The sequence below is a fragment of the Anser brachyrhynchus genome (assembly GCF_964034855.1).
Source record: "Anser brachyrhynchus genome assembly, chromosome: 4".
NCBI classification, from domain to species: domain Eukaryota; kingdom Metazoa; phylum Chordata; class Aves; order Anseriformes; family Anatidae; genus Anser; species Anser brachyrhynchus.
This window is the reverse complement of record NC_137698.1, coordinates 51,067,890-51,093,102: the sequence shown is the minus strand read 5'-3', so window position 1 is coordinate 51,093,102 and position 25,213 is coordinate 51,067,890. Positions and strand designations below refer to the sequence as shown.

General features: G+C 43.3%; 1 protein-coding gene across 4 annotated transcripts in view; it reads right to left on the bottom strand.

Annotated features, from left to right (window-relative positions):
- Window positions 1-21,883, bottom strand: part of LNX1 (ligand of numb-protein X 1) — a 150,120-nt gene extending 128,237 nt beyond the window's left edge. For 3 of the 4 annotated variants that reach the window (XM_080589281.1, XM_080589282.1, XM_080589287.1), the window contains exon 1: window positions 21,415-21,883. The gene's annotated coding sequence lies outside the window, so the exon portion shown is untranslated. Of the gene's footprint in view, window positions 1-18,366; window positions 18,404-21,414 lie in introns of all 4 variants that reach the window. The other variant, XM_080589284.1, reaches the window with a different exon arrangement.
- Window positions 21,884-25,213: the final 3,330 nt, after the last annotated feature.

Genomic DNA, 25,213 nt, shown 5'->3' with positions numbered 1-25,213 from the left:
TGAATGGAATTTGTTGTCTTCTGACGCTTGCAGCAGCTCTAACCTGAAACCTTCATGCTTATTAGAGCCTTGCCAAGAATACTTTTAGGTTTTGACTGAGCAGTCCACCTGAATCACATGCTGTATTCTCAAAGACATTAACTCTAATGCCTCACTTTTTCTCCATGCTGAGAACACATATATTGTACTCTAACTCAGGATCGCAGCATGACATATGGAAGTTCTTAACTTCCCAAGCCCTAAAGTAGATGGACATGGTTTATACTTCTACAAAACTGCTTTAAATGACACATTTTAACATTTTTGTGTTTCTGAATGAAAACAAAACACAGACCAAAAATGGGATTATTAACTGGAGTCATTAAAATGCCATGCATAGTACGTCTCAAAGGGGAAAAAGAAACAAATTGGAATCTCAACACTGACCTCACCTCATTTGTTTTGAACCTTTTGTAATGTCTAGCTTTGCCCAAGAATAAATCTGTAATAAAACTATAAGCAGCACAGTTTCACTTTTAGATCTAATGTAATACATCAGCTCCCTTAAAAAGAGCAAAATCTGTGTTGAAAAGTTGAACTCGGTACAGCTAGAAGCTGAATGGACATGAAGAAATCTCCAGGATTCTCCAAGAAATCTCCATGTCAGCCTGCTGCTTTCCTGCCAGGTGGTCAGTGCAGAGGATGAGGGTGTCTTAGGCGAGCAGGGTGGGCAATGGATGCTGTGGCAGCATCCCATTCCCTGGGGAAGGGCAGGAAAGGCAGGAGTGGGAACAGAGAAGAACAGATTATGTATTGGTTCAAGTCCCTGACAGCACCCTTCAAGCATGGGGAGTATGTGTTTGGACCAGGTCCTGCCATGCATGGAAACCCTGCACGGAGATGTGGCTTACGCAGCTGGAAGCATCCCAAGAGGTCTCCAGTTCCCCCCTTGCTCAAAAGCAGGAGCAGACAACCCCATGCTGCTCCTGACCCATGATGGCACTCAACTGGTGACTTCTCAGCCTTATCCGAGAGTTCATTCTGGACAGCCATTTCCCCCTCTCTGGAGAGGAAGCTCTTCCCAGTGTTTAACCTGCATTTTCTTGGCTGAAATTAAAATCCATTAGTCTGTATCCTCTCTACCGATGCCGAGGAGGACAGCCTGACCCCAGCAGCATTTATGCATCCCTTAAAGCTTCAGCCTGGTCCCATACCATCGCCCTTCTCAGACAACACTAAGCTCAATTCATCCAGCCTCCCTTCACGGACCACAGGCTGTGGGGAACACGACCTGTCCTGCCGCTGCCCTCTGGGCTCGCTCCAGTTCCTGCAGACCCTCTCGAAGCATGTCTTCCGCCGTACTCCAGCCCAGGCATTATCGCAAGGACGGAAGGATTACTTCACATCTCTCGCAGGCTCTGCGCCTGTTTACACAAGGCAGTGGGATGTTTGCTTTTTTTGCAGCAACGCGACTCCGCTGACTCACTGACTGGTGACACCCCGCAACCCCCGGAGCCCGCTCCGTGGACACGCCACTGCCACGGCTGCCCCTTGCCCCACGTCTTGGTCAAGGAGCCCTGCCTCCACCCGCTGCTGCGACGGGCAGCTTTTTCCTCTCGGGGTACCCCTGGAAGGCTGTTGAAGTGCATTTCAGTAAATAAATCTGAAAAAAAAAACAGGCATAATTGCCAGCAGATGGCAGCCCCCTGGTGGTAATAAAAACACAGGCCCACCCAGAAAACCGTCCCTGGATCCACTCTCCTCCATCCCCACAAAGCAGGCAAGGAAGGTGGACACCTCTGTGGCCACCTTTGCATTGTGCAGGCTGTGGGCTACTGCGAAGGGACAACCCTGGGAGAGGGGAGCTCTCTGCCTCTCGCCCCCCCTTTTGTTCCTGCACCCCGACTGGACTCAGCAGGCCCGCGGCAAGGCTGCACGAGCAGCAAGCCCTTTCCTAACAGCGGCACCTCTGCAAGCAGGCGCTCCTCCCCGATGGCCTCCGCTCATCTGGAAGCAATCTGCGCCCGTGATGAAATGCATGCCCTGTGTGCGGGGAGGTGGGAATTTGGCCGGGGGGGGGGTTGTTGCATACACACACACGCATGCACACACGCATGCACACGCACGCACGCCATCTGTGGGAGTTGGCACCTGGGGTCGCGCTCCCCGCCGGCCCAGCGTGCAGGGATCAGCCCTGCCCTGCCTCTGGGAAGGAATAAGCATCCTTTCTGTGAGCAGGGCTGCTCAAACAAGGGCTGCACAGGACTTGCTGCTCTGCCTCGCTACGTCCTTTATCGGCTCATGGGAGAAGCAGTAAATCTGATTCAATCGCATATTTATTTATCATACAGTCCAGAAGCAGCCTAAGCTATTGAATAAACACGTGGTGGCCTAAATGAGGCTGCTTTTTCAAAGTGCCCTTATAGTTCTGTTTTTTTGTGTGGGGGTGTGTTTTTGTGTTTTTGCTTTTTTTTTTTTTTTTTTTTCTATGATCTATGCAAAAATGAGCGCTTATAAACAAATTGCAAGATCTATTTATACTATAGCTCAAGACACTTAGACAGTAGCGTCTCGGAGACTTTTGACAGAGGCAGTAAATTGGGCTGGAAGTTGATCTGACAGGAAATAAAAGCTAAAATTGTTTTTCTAAAGAGCAGGAGATAACACTAACAGGCAGGGATGAGTAAGAGCACAGAATCCAGATCAAGACGGTGAATATAGGAATCTGTATACTACAAAAACCTCTGTCAACAAAAAGGGATTCACATTTGTGGAACAAAACAAACAGCATATTTGAGTCAGTCGGGAACAGAAGGGGAGCAGAGCTACCAAAAGCCCCAGCAGGATCTCATGTGTAGCAAGAGAAAATTTCATGGTGAGCAACATAAAAAACAATAAAATAAAAGCCAAGACTAATAAATGACTTGAATTCATGGACATGCTTTTTGGATGACTGGTTGGAGAGGTCAGCATGATCTCCATCCACAGTTTGTTCTAGAAGAAATCTTGATTAGGTCTGCGCATACAGATCCTTATCACACACGTGAACTTCCAGCTTTGCCATCGCTCTAAAAGCACGGAGCAGATGCAGCTTGGAAATCAGCCAAATTAAAGTTGGAAGCAAATACTTTTGTGGCAGTACGCTCGCTAATGCTTCTGGAGGGGTGCAACCACGTTGAAATATAAAAAATACCGAAGTAGCAACTTTTTATCCTTGTAATATGGTTGTCAGATAGATGGTTCTTAGCAAGTTCATGCCACCAATATGACCGGGGAGGGAAAGCCCACAGCACCTGGATGACTACTATTAGGCATAATGAGAAGGAAAAAAACAGCCATAAAATGTTAGCATACTGCAGCTCCTGAGCTGCCTGCGTATGCAATCCATTTGCAGCCCCAAACGGCTTTGGCTGAGCCCCTGGAGGAAGCAGCATTCAGCAGCCTGCCTTGCAACACCAGCCTCAGGAAGTCATCAATCAGCCTGGGGAGAGTCACGCCGAGATTTCTGCCCAGATGAGAGGTTATCAGCAAAAATAATGTTCCTGCTGAAAAAAGTGAAACCAAAAATGGAGGCTCGAATGCCTAACCAAACTGTATCCTCGCTGTGCTTGGCAGGGAACCTCGATGCCCTTCGCAAGCTGGATGTCCCTCACCTTTTTCTGGAGGTCCTGTGGAGACACAGCAGTGCTGGTGGTTGTGTTTCAGTGTGGCGAAACGACACATCTGCAAGGAGCAAGCTGGCTCTTACATGAGCTCTGACTGGAAACAAAATGACTAACCCCCAAGTCACATACAGAGGCAGCCAAATGGGGTCAGACTGAGCATCCTGCTCAGCACCCTGCTTCTGCCCCTCAGGAGGTGAGCAGGCAGCAGCACAAGAACATAACACCTGCAGGGAGATGCTTTCCTGATGTCTTCTCCCCATCACCTCTGCTTCAGGAACCTGGACCAGAGGTGGCCTCTTGCTTGATAAAGAAATGCTTGAACCACAAATTCGAAGAAATGAGGGCACTGAAAGCAGCATTACTCTGAAGGAGGGAATACACATCTGCACACGGGGAAGCAAACACAGTGATAGAAAGCTGAGGTGTGAAGTAAAAAGCACTTCAGAACACCTCAAACCCTGGAGGAGCTATAAAGCACACACAAAATGGGACTCCAGACTCCTGCCGTCTGAAGTATCTGACAGCCAGGAATGCTGGCAGGAAAATGGAAGCTTTTTTTTTTATTATTTTTTTACTGGCACAAGCACAGCATCTGGATCAGGGTTTCAAAGCTGAATAGTGTCACATCGCAGGGTCAGTATTTCCTCCAGCCAGTAGTGTTACACTCACTGTGATATCAGCCGTATCATGTCCCAGTGATGGACTGTGGGGATATCTAACTGGCAGCAACCTCCAAGACATTGTCGGGTTCCTATCTGGAAACAGCCGGCCCAAAGCTGGCTACCTGCCACCTAACAAAGCCATGGTGAGAAAAGCAGCACACTGTGTTCCTGGGGTGGGGGAAACGTTTTTTTCCCTTTGGCCATGGTGGGGCTGCTACGCAGAATGGCAATCTCTGGGTGTACAAAAACTATACATGGCAACCCGTACTTCGTCACATCCAACCAGAAAGAAAGCGCTCATTTAAAACCACAAAATTTCTACATCAAATTCCTACAAATTTAGAACATTTTAAATTATTAAAAAAAAAAAAAATCAACATTTACTATGGTCCACATCCTTGTACAAATGGTAACTCTCATATACTCATATCCTATGTGAATTTTGCCATAACACGAAATGGTATTTTTCATTTACCCTTACTGCAGTTTTAGTTACTAAACAAAGGGACATCTATTAAGTTTTCACATGGAAAAATATGTAGGTCCTCTAAAGATAAAGGTTGCCTTCCAATTCCATATCTGAAATATGAGTGATCAATAATTTATTTTTCACAACAGTAATAGCTTAATCAAGCCATTTTGCAGGCCCCAGCAAATGGTAAAGACATCCTAAGTCAGTTTTTATATCACTACAATTACCTAAAAAGCTAAGCATACTCTGGCCCTGATGGATTAGGGCACCAAAAGAGCAAATTTCTTGGAAATCTGTGTTTAGTGGAAGAGTACAGGTGCTGCACATCTGGTTCTGCACCTAGTGGTAAATATTTGAAAGTGCTCGAGAAAATAAAGGAAGAGGAGATCTTAAACAGGAAAGGAAAATATGAAGGGAGCCAACAAGGGGTTAGTAAGCAATCCTACTATTAAGGTGAGAATGAAACAGAAAAGAAACAAAAAAAAAGGAAAAAAAAGGAAAAGAATCACTGAGAAATGAAAACGCAACAAATTTATAGCACTGAAAACAAGTTAGAAGCTCTTGCTGTCCTGGCAAGCAGGGGCTCAGTGGATTCACGCCACAGCATCTCATTAGCTATGTTGCTCTTATTTTTGCTTCCTCTTTAGCATTCTCACCACTTCTCCTACTTCCACTATGATGCATAATACAGCCTGCAAAGATGTTGACCAGCCATTTTGGGCCAATTTCCTTACAGGCTGATTTCTGATCAGTTGCAGATGGCTGTTTTTTGTTTTTGTTTTTGTTTTTGTTTTTTTGTGCCAATGACACTGGACTTTTGAAATTGTTTTATCATCCAGACAATTGCCTTGTTTCTGTGGAAAGAAAAATCCCATTCCATCAGAAAGCAGGAATGTCAGCAGCATTAGAGTAGTTTTGTCAATATAGAGACACTGTAAATTTACAGATCTGTGAAAATTTCCATGTAATATAGTATTTCTAAGGTCTTCACGGAGAGTGGCCATTTTGTAAAACTATCAATATTAACTGTTATGTGTGAACCAAGAAGGAGAGACCATAAACTTATCTCTTTACTCTGTCGCAATAACAGCTTGATAAAATATCAGTTTTTCTGACTGTTAATCAGCTGTTTGCAATGCTGAGAGGTTATCCAGCTGATTCTTACACCAACACTCACAGCAAGGCTGGAATGCACTCTTTCTTCTCTGTTTGGATCCAGGCTGCAGACTGTACGTTTAGTACAAGAAGCCTGTTCCAAGAAAAATGCTTTCTGAATACACATTTTGTTTCAAAACTTTCTTTTAGTGTTTTTGGTGTTGTTTACCTCCTAATCTGTTACCTGTTTTCATTTTGTGAAGTTTCACTAACCCCCACAGAGATGGCGTGTTCTTGCTCTTGGTGAGGGCTGTCGTACTCTTACCTTAATTGCCCAACAAAAGTCTGTTCAAACTAACCGTGTTTGAAGCTTAAATTTTAATAGAAACACATATCTTTATCAGGCACAATATTTGACAAGACAGCACAGAAATATAGACCCTAACTTTTTTTCTGAAAATCCCACAACTTTTTCTGATGAGAAGGACTCTTAAGCACATAGCACAGATTTGCCTTTAGCCAGAACACTGTTTCCTAAAATGAGTCATCCATGAAAACACATAGGTTTAAATTACAGAAAAATGCTTTGCAAACTAACCAGTGTTGCAAAACCAGAAACAGCTCAAGAGACCTGGAGAAACTCCAGTTCCACAGCATTCAGCCATTCCCCCAGTCCCTAGTCGTTTAGTCTTCCTGTCATCCTCCCTGCTTTGGGGAGACTGTTAAGTTTTATGTTAATGCAAGAATGAAAATCTGTCCAGAAATGGATGTGTTAATAGTCAGTAAGAAACAAGTCATTCTTTCTTCTTTCATTATTTCCAGAATTCCAGTAGGAGGGTCATATTGTAGAGGCTGTATTAAGTTTTGTCTCATAGTCTCTACCATGACTTTTGTTACATACACAAGTTCAGGACAGCATATCTAAGTAACATAACCGCAAAGCATCTAATCCAGTGCATTCCCTCGCCTGTTCATGGAAAGAGTTGACTGCCGCATAGCACAGTGTTTCTGTCTGTGGTTTTGATGAGCTGAATCCAAAAACAACCATTTTTTGTTCCGTCTGGGGCCATAAAAGTCAGAGCCTGTCCTGGAAGCACAGGCATTTTAGGTCAGGAAGGAAACTCCTTCAGCAATAGCAGCAGAGCCTGGATTATTCTGCAGCACGTAGGGCTTAGGCTGTGCATTTTACAAAACCTCTCCTGCTATGACACTGCAGCTTGGACTCATCTGTTTTAAACACAAATTTCTTTCTGCCTCCTCCTTGCAGGGCTCTGTTGGAGGAAAGGAGCTGAAGCAGAGTCAAAGTCCCAGCCCCTCTCTCTGTGATGCATGCACTTCTCTGCAGAACAGTGAACCCTGAATCATGAACCCTGAATCACAACTCCTACCGTAAGTCAACATCAACACACTGCTGATGACAAAGACTATGCCAAGAGAGGACTGTGCTATGCACATCCTGGTCTACATTTCCCTGAAGAGCTTCTGCTGGCCACCATTTCCCAAGTCCTCTCCTTGCAGACAGGCCACAGCAGACAATCCTCAGCCCAACAGGGACAAAAGCAAAGTGTGCTGCAATGAATGGGAAGACCAACAGAAAACACAGGGGAAACTCTCTGGAGGATAGTAAAAAGCAAGTCAGATGGTGACTACCCTGCTGCTAAGGTGCAGAGAGGTTGTAGTCTTCCCCTTGGAGGTCTTCAAAAGCCACCAGTAAACGGTCTTGGGCAACCTGCTGAGTGACCCTGCTTGAGCAGGCGTTGGACCAGGTGGGCTCCAGAGGTCCCTGCCAACCTCAGCCCTCCTGTGTGATTCTGTGGGTGACAGTCTGTAATAGTGTCAAAGAAGATCATAGCCCAATGGCTCCTGACAAGTAGAGAATCAAGTAAACACTCAAAGCTTTATGTTGTTCATCCTTCTTTGTTCAACTCAAAAACTACCCATCAAAAGTGCATTTTATTTCGGCAGAATTAGAGGACTTATGGGAAGGAAAATCTATAACCATTTTAAAGTCAAGTGAAATGCATTAACTCCTGGACGTCTGTCCTTACACTTCCTTTCTCTAAGCACTCTTTGTTAACACCTAAACAAATTCATATTATTTCTCCATGCCACCACATACAGATTCCTTGTTTGCATCCGCCACACCTTCTTTTTCTATCCCTAACTTCCTTGCCTCTCACTCTCTCCAAAAAGTTTTGACCACACCATTGCACCCATCTCATTCACTGTCAGCTTTTATAGGCATCTGGCTACAAGTAATAGCTGAGGATGGGCTCCCAGCTTTGAAATCAGCCTGTGCACTAAAACTTGCAGTTTCCAATGGGAAACATCTTACTTCTGATCTTCTTTCCCATTATTATTTTTCCTTTCTTCTTACAGTGCTCTCACGCTCACGGCTGATGGAGGTATAAACAGAGTCTCACCATGCCCCAAAATACATAGCAGCACTTTGGGAAGTTTGACAAACTAGAATACATGTTTAGATTTCCTGACTCAGAGACAATGCAGAAAAGAGGGTTCTGGCAAGCTTCCTGGGGATGGGATGCAATTTCTTTGCTCTGTGATATACAGTAGGGGTTACAGGCACTTTGAACACTTTACAGAGCACCAGTTCAAGAAGAACAAATCATTTTTTAATCTTTGTGCTGTAATTAAACACAACTTAGTGGTGTTTCTGCATATAAGAAAGCTGACTGGAGAGAAATCTATTTCTGTGAACTAAGAAATTATAACACGACACTATGAGCATAGCATGTAAATATGAGCACACTTACTGCTTTCACTGTATTGAAGTACCTCTCAAATTTTGTTACCTCTTCCTGCTCTGACTTCTTTAGGAAAGGTGTGCTCCTTCATCATTTTTGCTTGTGTATGAAGATTCATTTCCTGCATGTATGGTATTTGGGACAATTCCCCAAATTTCCTCAGGTCCATGGATTCTGAAGGTAAGGGACTGGAATTTCTGGGTAATATTTGTGCACATCGCTATGAGTAGGTCTGATCTAACTTGATATATCTGGTTTGTATGTGCAGTTGTAGTAGCAGCCGTCTAAATATATTTGAAGCTTTCTTCCATTATTGCAGTCTTTGGTTCCTAACTTGCCTTCAGGCCTCCCTAAAGCTTCTGTCTTCAAACATCCCTAGTTCCCCCACCCACTGCTCATCCTGACCTCCCTTCTCCTCCCTCACTGAACTGCTTTCCTTTCCCCTTCAGTGCCCATGAAGCCCCCGAAAGGCAGATCCCATCTTCCCCAGACCTCCTCTGGGTCAAGTCCTCCTATTCCCCCGTGTTTCTGTCCTGAAGACAAGTGAGACACAGGGAGGTGGAAATTTTGCTAAGAAATTCCATATTCCTATTTTTTTAACTACAGTTTTCAATTCAATATTTAGGTCTTTGCTTATAAGATGAGTTTGCCCTTGTTAGTAACATCATTTGTAATACACATTGCCTCCAGTGATTGGCTACAGTCTTCATCGATTTGCAGATTTATTACTGTGATACAACAGTCCCACATTTTTAAAACCAGGCAGCTAATGTTTTCTGAAAGGCTGAACAGCTAGTACAAAAGGTCATGCTCACTTCAACTGATCTCTAAAACGCAAAGAAAGATTGTGTAAATGCAATGCGTTCTTTTTAAAAAAAAATATGGAAAAAGAGCAGATCACTGAAACTTTAATTGAAGCTGGGAAAACATTTCATCAATATAATTTGTCTCATATCTGTTGTTAGTAGTTTGTATAGAAGTCTCCCTGCATGAAGCATGCTCGTGTCCCTAAGGCACTCAGCTCCCCCTTGCTCTGTGTGCATCACCTAGAGCCTACCGCAGGCAAAGGGCTCTTGAAAATGCTAGCCCCTAAAGCAATCCCCATCAAAAGAAAGAGAGGCAAACCCAATGGGGCCACAGTTTCACCTCTGGCTTCTATAAAACTGGAGGTTTGCATGGCACATGCCATCTCCTAGAAAACTCTGCTTGCCACTGTCCCGTCAAGAGGCATACATAATCATCTGCATGCCAAGTCCTCCTACTGTATTTTCAATGAAATACTGACTAATTTGCCTATTTCTTTTCTCCACCACCATGTCTAAGAGGTAAAACTTTAAGGATAGAATTAATATCTTTGAAACAAAAGATCAATGGACTTTTAAATGCTGTATTTGGGCTAAAACCCCACTGCTTAAGACCTGACTCTTGAAACCAGATCATCTGGAAGAAGGAGGCGTCCTACCAAGTGCAATGTACCTGTCCTTCACTTGAAGAGTGTAGCCAACAAAAAAGTTTTCTCCTCCAGAGGCAGTTACTTCATCACAGAATCTGGCCTTCAGCCCCTGAACTGAAATTTATCAGCATTACTGACGTGCTGAGGAAGGTCATTTAGATGTCTAACAGAAAATACCTAAACATTGCTTTAAACTGAGTGCAAACTTAACTAACTTCAGCTATGAAGCTGCTGCTGATGCTCTGCAGAACCAGGAGGGAAGTCCTCACTCTGCTACCATTGCTAGGAAGAGCTCTGGCACTGGTTCCAGGGGAGCCAGTGGTTTATGTCCCCTATTTATTTTTTTATTTTTATTATTTTTAATGAAATATTCTAGATTATCTTTTTTTTTTCCTCTCTCTCCTTTTTTTTTTTTTTTTTTTTTTTTGCTTGTGGCTGGAAAAAATGAGCATTAACTGTTTAAAGAACACAGCAAGTTTTGTTTTGTTTTGTTTGGTTTTGTTTTTGTTTTCTTTCTATGTGAAATCACTTATATTTCATCTAGGAGATATTACAAATAAAAATCATTGATAATGGAAAAAATCTTAAGAAAAAAAAATGGTTTAGACATACCTCAGCTAAATACATAACAGATTCAAAGTAAATCTCCAGCATACTGCAGTAGTGCTAAGTTTCTTTATTATTTAAATGCAATCTCTCTTATAGCAAACCTTCAAAGGAATAAGGTAATTCAAATGGATATAAGAGGAAAGCTGGGACATAAAGAACATCAGAGAGCTTATTGTGTTATTCTGAAATGATCTGTTCAAATATGCATGTTATAACTCACATAGTAGACACTTTCAAGCCTGTATTTTACTAGATCATGTTGTCTGTACAAACCTGGGTAGACAAACATTTTAATTCATAAAATCACAACATTGGTTAGGAACATGCATGATGTACAAATACAATTCACAGAGAAAAATCAAGCTCTTTCCAAAAGAACACCAAAAAATAAGAAGACCTTTTGGGAAAAGGTTTTAGGAAGCAGTAAATATATCTAAGAGAGAGACAAGGTTATCTGGGATTTATATATTTTTCCAAATATTTATGCCAGGTGCTAAAAAGCAGCATTGCCCTTGCTTAAAACTATTTGGACAAGCAGGCTTACAGCTTTCCTCTCTGTGTAAACAGTATAGCAACATTCTAAACAGATTAATAGTGGTATCTGTTCAAGTCAAATATTTATGTAAGCTAGATGAGTGGAAAAGGTAGTCTAAGGAGAATATTTTAACCACAAATTACAAAAGGTACTGAAGTATCCTGCCTGCAAGCAAACATCCCACCTTGACCGAATGATGTTGTTTAAAATGAAAAGGCTTCACAACTTAATCCATTATTTCCGGTTACCTAAGAAAGATGTTCTCTCTCCCTCAGAGCTGTCAGAGATACTTATACTCATGCTAGCCACCACAGCAGAGAGGTACCAGTACAAAAGCCTGCAAAACCAGAGTAGGTTCAATTGCCATGCACTGTGCTGGAAAGGGGCCACAGATTCTCTCTCTCTCTCTCCCCTTTTTTTTTTTTTAATGTATTTTTATTCCATAATCCTGAATGAATAACTAATGCTGAAGTTTCCTCATCCACACCCAGGAGGGAAGGAAAGCAGAAGGGAAGAGGTGGGCAGCCCTCTGCTGCATCACGTCGCAGCGTGGCAGAGCCACCTGGGCCAGCCTGAGCTGCAACCTTTGGGGCAGCCTGCTCAGACACGAGCTGCTCCCTAGGAAAGTCATTGCTATTTGCACAACGAACACCTCGGCCTTCTGTGAGCATGTAAGAGAAGATGATACAAAATAGCCCTTCAAGTTAAAAAAATCTATTAGAGAAACCCAAATTTTATGGTGGTGTTCTGGCTTTGGCAATGTTGATGGTCAAATTTAAGAAGACTGAAAAAGCTGAGATAGTGTTTGTCTCTTTCTCACACCCAAAATGAGTGGATTTTAAGAAAACCTTAGACAGCCCGTTGAGTATAAATCAACATCTCTTATCCATTCTGTCCTAATTTTTTGAATTTTTTAATTCAAGTAAGAATTCGTTTTAAGCAATAAACAGCTATGGAATTAGAGCAGCATGTCACCGAGGCTGAGATATTTTATAGCTTAAACCTGACAGGTCATATTTCAACAGAGTGTTTTCAACATCTGCAGACTTTTGTTTTGTGCAAGGCAGAAGTAAATGTCTTGCAGAACAGGCACCAGAGAGGAGCAGCCAAGATATGTAGGTGGCACAGCTGTACTGCCTCAACAGCTGGACAGAAAGCCTTCTCTGAGAGGAAGCAGAGCAAGGAGGCCTCTCTCACACAGTGATGAGCATTTTGTTAAACCAGGCGTTTGCCTTCTCCGGCCCTGGCAGCCGAACAGCAGTGGCGACCACTTACCCCCTTCAGTCTCTCACTTAGCCGGGAGGCCTGCTTTAGGTGGTCCTGCTTGAGCAACCAGGGGTAGGACCAGGGGACCTCCAGAGGCCCCTTCCAATCAGCCATGCTGTGATTCTGTGATTGATCTGCATCACAAAATGTATTTTCCTCAGAAACACTGGTGGGAACAGTCAACCGAAGTTAAAACGGCCCTAAAGCCGTGTTTCTAAACACCAGGTCCCTTGGGCTCTGGGGATGTTTCAGGCCTAGCAAATCCTCTGCCTCCAGGAGTTGCCCATTCCCTCATTGTGGCAGGAAGGCGGTTTTCCTGCTTGGCACCATGCAGGGAGCTTGTACTGTCTATGTTCTGCAGGAGGTGATGTTTTTGGAGTGCCGCTATAGCAGGCTGACACCTCTCCAGCTGCTACGTGTTGCCTGAGCTGGTCTCCATGTTGACGTGGGGCTCCAGAAAGTGCCAGCACAGATCTACTAATAAGAGGGACAGGAGGAAGAGAAATCTACATACACATGCTCTAAATAAATAAATAAATCAAAAAACCTCCTGCGAAGGAGCAGCAGTTTGTCAGGGCGGAGGGATCAGCCGCTCATGCTGCTGAACTCCTCCTGACTCCTCTTTGCAGCCCAGGCCCCAGTGAAGAAGCCTCATGCCGGACTCCACTGCGTAATCCAAATACTAACCTGGTTTTCCAGCTGGTTTTCAGCACTCCCAGCTGAGCGCTCTCGCAGGAAATGCGCACCTTGGAGCCCGGCCATCTGCGCCGTCTGTGATCCCGCTGGCCTTCCTGCATCCCCGGGGCTGGGGGCAGGAGCCACGGTGCCTGGCACGGACACAGACTGTCCTGTCCTGGCCTCAGAGAGGCAGCGAGTTAAATAGAAAACACAAAACAGACTGGAACAAACCGTGGCAATCCATTTCTTCTCAGCAGTGGGACGGGGCTGATCACTACTGCCCCAAAAAGACCACAATTTTTATGCATACAATGTTCTGAAAGCCTCTGTCCCAGCCTGCACAAAGTCCTCCCGTCCAAGCCTCTGTGAGTAGTGCAGAGCCTGGGGTTAAAAAATGAAGTTTTGCGTGATTGCAGACTGGGGACGTAAATCCTTGATTCAGATCTGAGGCATAAATGGGTTTGGGGGAAATAGTCCACCTTCAGAGGCTTGAGTGCTGGGTTCCAGTTTTCTTATTCAAGTACAGAGGTGGTACTCCAAGCAGATAGACATGATTCCTGGAAAAGTGCTTGCCAAAGAAAAATTATTGAGGGAGAGCAGGAGCTCATTAGAATCCATTCTAGAAGACCGGGAAATGGAAATGGTGTTTTGACATAGCTTTGGAAGTCTCAGCAAGCAATCCTTCCACCAAGGTCGCTTTGCAAGTGAGGGGATTGCTTTCTCAGAGGATGACAACTGCTGGCAGTCACAGCCCCAGAGCTCATGCCACAACGTCTTTCAGAGGCTTATATTCACATCTACTCTTCCAGCTACATTTCTCCAGAAGTTAGGTTAGCATTTTGGGAACGTTTCCAGAGCAAAAGCCAGGTCCTGGTCTTGGATGATAATATCTCCTCCCCTTCTTCCAGGACTTAATGGAATGGCAGTTCAGCTTGTGTCATCTAATTGCTCTCACAAACTGAACCATACAAGATCAGGTCTGACTCACGACGGGTTTCACATTCTTGCACCCAGGAAAGGCTCCTGCATTTTTGAATAATTAACTTAAGACACAGTATTTTATTTATTTATTTTTTTTTTGAAGAGGCTGAAAACCTGACTCTGTCCTTATGCTGGCCAAAGCAGAGGTGTCAGACTTGCTGTAGATACATCATATACTTCCACTTAATATCAGTGGATTAGTACGAGCCTAGAAAACACATTATCACCTGTTCTAACTTACTGAGGCAGATGTTTAACTTTCAGAGCGTTGAGGGAAACCAATTTTCTGTCCTAACTAAAAATAATAACTCAACTACTCACAGGAAGTATGAAACTATCTTCAAAACAGGAAGGAGAGGATGCTTTCTGGATGACCAGCACATCTAGATGTGTGTTATTTTTCTAGTCCAAGTGTATTTCTTTCCAGATTAGCATCATTTTTTGTACCACTGCTTATATAGGTGAGATATATTGTGTATTTATCTGTAGTTAGTAGAATTCATTTTATGTAATTAGTAAATATTTAGAATAAAACATTTGCAGCATTCTGCGCTTTTAGATATAGCTCACAAATATTAAGCGTTAGATAGAATAATAAAGTCTCTTGAAATCTAGTTTTATATTCTGGTAACTTTATTATTTTTATTATTTTTTTTTTAGCTTGTTGCTCTACACAGTACAGTAATACTGTACCATAAGAGGAAAAAAATCATACTGGGGGTGGACAGTTCTAGAACAAGGATTTTGAGACTGCAACAAGTTTAAGAGAAGTTACAGGAAACTTAACTTAAATGAATGCTGAAAATTTTCCAACTAGCCAAGCCAAATTCAATGTAACCCGGTCTAAGGAACACCAGAGGAACACTCAGAGCCTTGCTGTGATTATATGTGTCTGTGCCTCCACACACAGTCCAATTTTCAGTGTAGTGTGACTTAGCAGGATGTTCAAAAATAGATCCATGACCTTCCACTGAAGTCGCATTAAAGCTGAATTAAGCATCCTATTGTGGTGCCATACCATATGCTGTAGATAACAGGGCAAGCTATTGGATGAGTGGGAACAGCAATTATTCCCAAACTCGGAGATACCTGAATAGCTGTTGCCCTCTGGCAGATTGTATGCTACAGCTGAGCTGGCAATAGACTTTGGCAAGGCAGACACTCAAAGGCACAGCCAACAGCATGAAGATTTTGTTCATACGCTGTAGAGATGAGATGAGATTAGCTCCTTCCGTCCCTCTTTTCCATTCCCTTCACAGGCTAATGACAGTTAATATGCAGACATATTAAGGGACCTTAAGGGACTTTATTGTTGGCTGCACTGACGTAATTTAACACAAGAGCCCCAGAGATAGTGTGATGCCACATACACAGAGGGATGCAACCCTTGATTTCAGCAACCCCAGCACCCTGGGTCCCCTCTGAATTCAGAGACTGGCAGAACCCAAAAGTCGCTGAGCTACCATGATGGATCACAGTTAATCTTGGGAGTCCCACGCACCTCTGTGGGGACAGAAATAAACAACAGCACTTAAAATAAATCTTTTCTCTCCTCTGCCCTCCCTCTTTTTGCTCATATTTTTGATAGGTATGCTCTTTGGCTTCTTCCTATTAGCAAAAGGAAAACAGAGGACACAGATTAGGCTGTTGTTTCAATGTAGATAGATGAAAGGCTGAAAATCAAGCCAAGCAATCATAAAGCTTTCAAGGCTAATTACTGAAAACTTCTGCATGCAGATTGAGCTTACATGTTGGTGTGCCTTTGCAAATTATTCTGCAGATAAGAAAGGACCCTTTGTAGTTTTAATGTCCTATCTCTCCAGCCAGCTTCAGAGATACAGCAAGCATCAATAGCTTGGGCTTGCACCGTCTGGGCTCTCAGGAGCACCTTGTACTTCTCTCTCACCTTCCAGACCCCAGGGCAGGATGCTGAAGGACCCCTCCTGCTGGGGATGGTCACTAAGACCTGTGGCTTCTAAGCCAGACTGTCCTACCACAAGGTGTCAAAGCAAACACCAACCTGACCCACGGCTTTGCAGAGGCCACTGCAATGAGCAGGGAGATGGGGTGCTCGATGGGGTGATCTTCCCTCTGCAACTCAAACTCCACATCTGGGCCAGTGACACAACCTATTTTAGGTCTAGAAGAAGAATTCCTCGTTGTCCCAAGTGTCTGTTGTCCAGCCCAGAAACTGCAGATGTGGATCAAAATGGCCAATCCAGCATCTGACAGCAGGGAACATGACCTTGTAGCTAGCTGCTGGCAAAAGGAGGTGCCCTGGGGAGCAGCAGCAAGGAGTCTGGAGGGGCCAGGCACACATCCTGGGGTGTCTTGCCAACATCATCACAAAAGAAACAGAGCTGAAAAAGTCCTTAAAGTATCCTTGTTAGACTAATAGGCCGAGGCTAAGTGGGCAGTCATTTACAGTATAGGAACAGGCACAAAAGATGCTTCATATCTATCATGTGTGTTATAAACACCAGTCCTTGCACTGCGCTAACAAATGCTGTCTCTATGTACAGTGTTGTTCCTTCCCTCTCCAGTTCATTAACTCTCCAGATGGTGGCTTTTTGTCCTCACCAGCACACAGGACATTTTGTTGTTGAACCATGGAGAACACCTGAGGTCCCAGGCAGGCTGCAACAGCTGAGTGGGACCAGAGCCACCTCTGTCACTCACCAGTGGCACAGAGCTGTGATGACTTGTCTCCTAGCACAGACTTGCCTCACACACTCCATCACAAGCAGTTCAGGTCTTTGAAATAGATGGTGAAATAAATATATAAATTGTTGTTATATAAATAACAAATTTTGGCTCTTATTTTACTGTTTATGGCTTATTAGGAAAAAAAAGGAAAGAAGAAAAAAAAAAACTTTTCTCCCAACAAAATTAATTTCTGAACAGTTTCTGGACCATTCAGAAATGCTGATCTTCTGCACCTTTTATCATCAGAGGCTTCCATGGTGTTGTTTATTTGCTGATCTGTCCAATGATACCGCAGCAGTGCTTTGGCTGGAAGATTTTCTTGGACAGAACAAGAGCTGAATTTGAATTTCAAATATTGCAGTCCACACAGTTCAGACTTCCCTTTCAGGAAACATTTAAAGCTTCTAAACGTCAAATTCCTCATTTTAGGAGGCTTGGCAAAGTACGAGGATCCATAACTATGCATGCAAAGTATTGGAAATGTGAGTAGTTACCAGCAGTTACGTCCCACGCAGGCAGGAGAGCTATATTTGCATGAACTCCTTCATTGATTGAGGACTTTTGGTCCAAAGACCTCAGTGTACCATAAGGGTTACAGGTGCTGTTTCTACTGTGCAGGGGAACTGAGACCAAAAAAGAGACTGACTTTCAGCCTGGTACAGCAAAATGCTGCTAGAACAGAAAGTACAAAATCAATGTAACTGTTCTGCTTTTCATTGCAATACTCCAGTTTTCACCTAACTTCCAAACTCATTTAATTGCCCCCTCAGGCAAGGAAGGGCTTAGTGAGGAACTTTACCTGGAAGAGTCAGTGAAAGTACCCACACAACAGTTTGATATGGCTGAGCTCCCATCAAAAAAAATGCTCTGAAGGACAATCAACACCTCCTTTGTTTCCCCAAGTGCCTGGGACAGCAGGGCTCTGGTGCCCAGAGCTGGTGAGAGCAGCAGGAGGGCACCAGATGGGCCCAGCTCACCCCAGGACCTCCTTCCTCAGGAGGCAACGAGTCTTAGACATATGGCTCAGAGTGAAATATCTCCAGAGACAGACCTGGACGATTTCAGGAAGAACTGTTTTAGCTGCTGTTTTTCCTCGTGTACTGAATGCTTATCTTAATGTGCTTTTACAGTTTCCTTGGTATATAACAAATACAGCAAATACAAAGAAGATTAAATACAAATGGACCCAACAAGTCTGTTCAGCACTCAGAGGCACAATCCAACGTTGTGTGTGACAAAAACAAAACAACCATCCTCCACTACACTGTCTACTAGAGTCTGCTGCAGCTGTATTTTTGTTTTCTACTGAGGATATCTTCACAGTGAGAGCATAATGTTTGTGAAAAAATACGTGTGTGTCTGTGTACCTACATATATAAACATACATATACATATAAATTTCCAGCACCAGACTCAACTGTAAATGGAAACAAGTCAGCTTGACAAGCAGCCAATATAAAGAGAGCTAAAAGAAATTTTAGCTCACACACCTATCCTTACTTCTCCTGCCAAGATTTGGTTTTGCCATCACTTTTTCCTATTAAAAAAAAAAAAAAGTGTAAATGTTTCCTTTCTTCCTGTTTTAAGACATGTAGAAATAGGAAAACTTATGAACACAATGTCTGTCCGAACAAAACTTTAGAATACCTACACCCAAATGGCAATATCTTGGTATTACTGCAGTGGACAGTACTCAAAAACCAGTGGAGCCAAGATATCCCCTACAGCAATTCAAACACGGGAAGTAAATCAAATATAACAAGGAAAGAAAGAATCATAGAATCATCTAGGTTGGAAAAGACCTCCAAGATCATCAAGTCCAACCATCAACCTGACCTACTCAGTCTTACCACTAAACCATGTCATTTAGTGCCAAATCCACATATCTCTTAAATACCTCCAGGGATGGGGACTATAAGATAATATAGTATAATTCCTGATTTTTATAAATTTCAGTCTTAGTTGAGCAGGCTCTCAATCTGAAAACCAAGTTTTCAGTCCTGCAGCAGTGAGGCTGAACAGGGTTCAGGAGACTTGGCCCAACTTGGGAGCAAGAGAGAGTTGGCCCTGGGGCTGAGACCAGCACAGCCCATCCCGCTGCCATCGCTTCTCGGTCACACTGCAACCTCCATCCTCAAAAATTCTAGTCTCTGCTCAGATTAGAAGCACAAGAGGAACCTACAGTTGGCAGCTTGAACTCCCTGAAACTAGATGAAATAAAAAGTGAAAAAGAAAAGGATCCCAGCCCCCAGAGCGGGATCACACCTTTAAGTGCTTTGACAGCTCTAAGTGTTTTCTTCCTGCTCAGGAAGTTTGTTGGCAGCTTCAGCTGACCTGCAGCCTGTTATGTCTTTTATCATGGGCCTCTAGCCATGGCTCACACAGGAGCTGCTTGTACATTCCTGGTTAATATTAACCTTCCCCATTAGCACTGGGGGAGATGTGCTATCTGGCATGGAGGCAGAGGTCTCCCAACCTTTGGTCTTGGGGAAGCCGAGGCCTCCAGGAAGAAACTTGGGTCGACCCTGGCCATGAATCAGGGCCAGCAAAGTCAGGACTTTAATAGTTGAAATCTTGCATAAAAGGCAAATGCAAAAGACACTCTAAAGAAAAAGATTCAGGATATCTCTTTGCCTACTTAAAGAAGATGCTGATATCTTCAGAAGGTGTTTTTTCCCTCTGAACATAACAATTCAGGAGATGTGGCCCACGTTATGGGCAGTGAATAAATGAACCATTTTCCAGAACAATCGCAGCAAGAACAGGATCTTCCTAGCATACTAAACACAGGGAGTGGTGAGGATGAACAAAATACACTCCAAAGCTCCTTGTAGGTGCATTAAAACTGACATCTCAGCTCAGGGTTCCCAGAGCACCCAGTCAGACCTTAGTAGTCACATCATTTCATGTTATGTGACAGGATGCCATATTCAACCGATAAGACCAGACTGACACACACAACAATAATGCAACTGGGCCTCCAGAAAATGGCAGAATTAGTCCCCTGTGACACTGTGACCAGCTAAATGAAATCCAGCAGGGAAAACAATATGTTTCTTTTTTTTTCTTTTTTTTTTTTTTTTTTTTTGCTACCTAGTATGAACATATTCAGTTATTTACTATCCAAATCTTTTTGCATGCAACTGACACTATTGAGTTGGGACAGTCCTATGCAGAGAGTATAAACTGCCCTTTTGTATGTGTAAATGAAAAGCAGCCACAAAATGCATCCTGTTGACAGAATGATAAAAAAAAAGCGTTGGAGAGAAGGCGCAGACTAGGTATGCTGCAGTGCAGCGTTAGCTACTTCATTACATCTTCCTTGAAAAATTATGATGCTCGCCATCACTTCAAATTAGAAGGCATCTTCCTTTCAAATTAAGGTGGTGTTCCCAGTCCAAGCCTCCAGCCTTTTAGGTCCTGAGCCGTGAGTCAGTGGAGCTGCTGCACGGCTCGGCTGATTTGAGCCTTGCTCGCTGTGCCTTTGCTGAAGGGAGTGCAGTGCCATCACAGCTTCCTGGGGTAAAGCTATGAGCACACCTTCATAGAGCTGGGGCTTTCCACCTCTCCTGGGCTACTCTGTCAGACTCTTTTCTACAAACTGCCACACCGGGCTGGAAAAAAGGTCCTTCCTTCCCGAAATTCGGGGGCCTAATGGCAGCCCATTTCCCCTGCTGTGCTTGAAGGGCAAAATCTGATCTCGCCTCTCCTGCCCACCGCCCTTTCTCAGCTATCCCCAAAGCTTGTTACAATCGCAACATATAAATATTTTTGCCACTAAATGGAACTGTTATTGACATTAAATCATTCTATAAAAGCACTTATGGTAGATTTCACAGATACAGGATTGCATGAAAATGCTTTATGCTGTCAAGCACTGTTTTGGGAAATATAAACACCTTAAGTTCTTTGTGTATATAGAGGACAGACTGCACGATTAGCCTGACCTGTCTTTAACTTTTCCCAATCCTTTCCCAATCCTATTGCAGTTGCCCGTTTTCACCTTTAAGACAGTAACAACAAACACCAGCAGTGGGGCTGAGGGAAACCAAGCCCAAAATCTGCTTCAAACGCAGTTTTGAAAAGTTTGGGCCCAAATATTTCAGCCACTTCTGAGAACAAAGCCTGAGGGAGAGAAAAGCATTTTTTCACCCACTTTAAAAGAAATACCATGCACTAGCAAGATTTTCATGGAAAAACACTCAAGCCTCTTGCTTTGAAGGAGGGGCTTGGATTTGGGTGTAGGGAAGTAGTTTTTATATCAGCTTTTTGGTGCCGTGATTTGGCTGATTTAAGACTCTCAGAGAAATCGCATTTGGGACATGCCCAGCATGTCAGCTGTGTTTCAGAGCAGGATTCTCCCAAGCCCCCAGAAATACTGTGTACATCGGGCAAGCTTTGCCTTGGGCACATCACTTGTGTGGAAACCAAGCAACACCCAGGAGCACACACATGAAATGTGCTCCACAGACCTTTTTCGGGGCCAAAAGTACAGAAATAACAGAGGCACCAACAGGAGAAACACCCAGGTACAACAGCACTGCTTACCTGAGCATCTCCCTGTCCTGAGGCTGGGCAGAGCCCAGCTCACCGGTGCGTCTCCATCCCTCTGCTGCAAGGAGCCGTGACGGATGGCCTCTCCCTCCACCCTTGCTCAGGTCCCTGTGGATGGCAGCAATTACTGGTGGCCACTAGCTAAGTTACTTAAAGTGGCAGAGAGCTGTGTAATAATTTCTAAGGCCTCAGGCACAGCGCAGGTACCAAATAAACACCGGTAGGATGCTGTGTTACAAAACCTTCGGGGGTAGGACTATTCTCTTAAAAGCACACTGGGGGGGTTATACACAGGAACAAATAAAGACCAAAATTTAAAGAGCAGTACTTGTAAGGCTAAGTTCTTTAAGTCTGGCAACGTCAGCAAAGGTGTGAAGTGAGGCTGCCTCTACAAGACTAAAGCAGTTCCCTTTGTGCTTGTTTGTCAGGATACCATCTTGCAATTACATGAGTATATAGCTTTTTTTTTTTTTTTTTAACATACAGTCCCTCACCATATTCAATGCAAACAAAAGAATGGCTGTAGAAAAACAATAGGCAGAAACAGAATTAAACTGTTTGGTTAATCCAGGTTCCGCAGAAAATCATTCAGTTCAGAAGATGAGGCAGGCAACTGCAGGTGAAAAAAGTTGTTTGTTTTTTGTTTGTTTGTTTTTCTTTTGTTTGTTTGTTTGTTTGTTTGAACATCGGCCAGCAAACCAACATTACTATCCATTTCTTCCTGGATAATACCAGATTAGCTGAACTAAACTCTTCATTGGTCAACTATTGCATATTCTTTCTCTTTTAAGTACCTGATCTGAGTTTCTTTGGGCTACTGAGTTGCTTGTTTGCCGCGTTGCATGAGCATTCATGGAGAAGACCCCAATGCCAGAAGACCTTCCCCTAATTTTTTGACATTTGCCTTCCTTTGGCTGACTTCCTCTGTACGAGGTCATCATAAAGAACATTTATTTCAATACAGCATCACAATAATAACTTTGGTAATACTTGAAACACCAAGTGACCCTTATGACAAGTGCCCAAATAAGCTGGGAAAAAATAAGTTTTATCTTCAAAGCAGTCCTTACATACCATGCAATACATAATACAGAGGGATATGTACTGAACAAGAAGAACTTATAATATTACTGGAGAAAGAACCATTCACTCCAAACAAGGAGGAGAGAGGTTTTTACATTCATGTGGTTAAGCACTACCATTTCATCATACTCTCAATGGAGATGTATTAAGAGTGCTCTGAAGTTTGACTCCTGGTATTTCTTTAGTGTTTCATTTTACAAACTTAATGACATTCTTCTAATATTTCTCCTGATTAAGTTTTGATGTAAATATCAGGCTTTAAAAAAGAAAAAAGAAAAAGGAAAAAAAAAAAGAAGAAGAAGAAGAAAAGAAAAACAACCAACAAGAAAATTCTTTGCTGTTAGGGGATAATACCCCATTGCTCTCTGAACATCTGGTTCTGGGAAAAAAAAAAAGAAAGAAAAAAAAAGAAAAAAAAAAGAACTAAGCTTTATCTTCAAAGCAGACCTTAAATATCATGCAGTACAACAGCGGTGTTGAAGCCATTCCCTGCAAGAGTTCAATGACTTTCCTATGTTCCTGTGTTAACACTGAAGTAACACATTGCTTTTGCTCGTCCAAGATTCCTTCTTGAATTGTCAGGCCACTGAGCCTGTCTGGACCTGATGAGACACATAATCCCTGTACCCCGAGTGGGAAATGTACCCATGTGAGCAGGGAGAGCAAGCAGCTGCATCTTCATGCTTGCAGAGCATCTGATACAGCCCTGATAAGAAAGTGGCTGGCTCAGAGCACAGCTGTGCAACATATGCATTTTACTAGGGTTCGATGACTCGTGATTTCTATCTAGCAGTGTCATCTGGTTGTTGTATAGGACAGAGTTACGAGACACCATAAGGGATGCTCTGGAGGTGAGGGAATGGACATTCATTTCTCTCTAGAGCCCTAGTTCAGGGACTCACCTTCCTCCGACACCTTGAGCTCACCCACACTCGCAACTTACTCCTGAGCCACTTTCGTTTCTCCTGTACTATGGGAGCAGCCCAATGCTGCATTGTGTGATTATTCCAAGAAGGTGTTAGCAATGAGTCAGTCATTGAAAAGTGATTCCCACATATGCCATAGACTCTCAGCCACATGCCCCCCCCTAGATGAGCCAGACTACGGCCACCTTGGATTTTCCTGTAAAATTATTTGCTGAGAAAAGGCTGATTCTCAGTTGCTCCTTTTGCATCAAGCCATGCAGGCCCCAAAGTGGGAGCCCACTTTCCCTTTGCACATGTCCTGCCCTGAGCCAGGAGACCAGCCCCAGGGCTAGACCCACCTGAAAGTCTTCTTCTGTTCTGGGGGCTCGTTCCCTTCCACTGCTTGGCTCAGAGAAGAGAACAGCTTTTTGCCTGCAAGCAAAACCTAAATCCCTACCACCAACTAAAAGACTCCCTATCTAGACCTTGAGAGCAATTCACAGGCTTTCTGACTCCTCTGTAGAGCTGGATGGGCAAACATACCGTGATTGCCAAAAAGCCTTCTTCCAGATATGGGTGGCCAAGAAAGGGACCCCTCTGTAACCAGGGCCAAGATCCCATCAGATACAAGCCTGGCAATGGTGATCCAAGTAATGGAAATGCCCAGACCATGCCTTTCTGAATAGTTGTAGCCAAAAACACCAGTGCATAAGGATTTATAAACTGTGCTGTTTAGTAGTGCTGCCCTACTACAAAACAACAGCAGGGTAAACACAACACTTTGGAGTCAGACTAGGAATGCAGAGCTCATTTCTTGCCTTATGGAAGACCACCCAATCTCCAAACACTGATCAATGATGGTTTGTGCATTAAGAAATTGCCAGGTTTGGCAGAATTGCTTTCACTAGGTTGTATACATTTTGTCTCTGTGAGAAGATGATCTGACTTGGTAACAGTTTACTGAATGGTGTTGCTTAAAAATACAAAATGAAAGAATATTTGTATTTTTCTTTAGTTCTTTGGATAATTTCCCATTTGACAGCTTAAGGGAAAACATCATTTAGAATAAATACCCACTGGTTATGAAGAATTCACATCTTTCTTTTATGGCTACAAAAACTAAGCATGAATGATGGCTTTTACCTGTATCAGACTCATGGATGGTTTTTTACTTTTGGATGTTTGTACTTCTTGAGCTATCAAAATGACAGAACTTTCTGAGAAAATCTGAGTCATAGATCATAAGTCTAACATAGCTGCTTTATGGTCCAGGCCTGCAAGCCAACAGACACGTAGCCCTTGCATGGACCTCAAAAAATTATTTAGTCTATCCCCCTGCATGGTACACTGAAGAAGGACTACCTGACCATCCCCAGCAGACCTAGTTTAACCTGCTCTTAAAAAGTTGCCAATGAGGGTGATTCTTCTCCACTTGTGATCATGTTGTGAGACTGAATACGATAATCTTAGCAAAACTTTTGTCAGCAGAAATTTAATTTTTTCCTGAAGGCCGTTAATGACCTCACTAGATAGCAGTGTATTTAACACTGGTCTCTGCGGTACCACACAACAATCCCCAGCCTATTTAGTTACAATTCCCTTTCAATGACCACATTTTGAGATCTGTCAGCCGGCCATTTCTTAAGTCACTTGCTAACCGTCTAGCTAGATATGCTATAGCAGTGCTTTGTAATCAGAATGTTATGTGATGGTAATGCACTGCAAAAGCCCGCTCTGTTAGCTATCTGCCTGAAGCAAGCCTTGGCTCTTGAGTTCTGACATCAGGACTGTTTAACAGCTACTAG